Source organism: Microtus ochrogaster, chromosome 1 (genome assembly GCF_000317375.1).
Source record: "Microtus ochrogaster isolate Prairie Vole_2 chromosome 1, MicOch1.0, whole genome shotgun sequence".
In the NCBI taxonomy this organism is placed as follows: Eukaryota; Metazoa; Chordata; class Mammalia; order Rodentia; family Cricetidae; genus Microtus; species Microtus ochrogaster.
In genome coordinates this window covers 45,360,896-45,361,560 of record NC_022009.1, presented here as the reverse complement: position 1 = coordinate 45,361,560, position 665 = coordinate 45,360,896, and positions in this window count along the sequence as shown.

Genomic DNA, 665 nt, shown 5'->3' with positions numbered 1-665 from the left:
ACCTACTCCAACAGGGCCACACCTCCTAAAAATGCCACTCCCTTTGGTAACCATTTTCATTCAAACCACCACAGTTAGTTGTGGGATTTCCCTCTGTGTGCTGTGATTACCATAAATGAATAAAGAAACTGCTTTGGACCTATAGCAGGGCAGACCTTAGCTAAGCGGGGAAAACTAAGCTGAATGCTGGGAGGAAGAAGGGTGGAGTCAGAGAGAAACCATGGAGCCGCCAGAGACAGACGCCATTTGGAATTGCCAGTAAGCCACAGCCACGTGGCAATACACAGATTAATAGAAATGGGTTAAATTAATATGTAAGAGTTAGCCAATAAGAAACTAGAGCAAATGGGCCAAGCAGTGATTTAACTGATACAGTTTCTGTGTGACTATTTTAGGGTTAAGTGGCCAGGAATTAACAAGCAGCCTGCTGCTATAGTTAGTATATGAAATAATAATGGGTTTTCTTATGAGACTTTCACAGAGATATAGCATTGTGCCCTGTTCATAGTTGTGTCCTTTCTTCTCATTCTTTCTAGTTTCTTCCTCCTCCAAAATGTCCCTTCTGATCTCTTCTTCTTCTTCTTCTTCTTCTTCTTCTTCTTCTTCTTCTTCTTCTTCTTCTTCTTCTTCTTCTTCTTCTTCTTCTTCTTCTTCTTCTTCTTCTT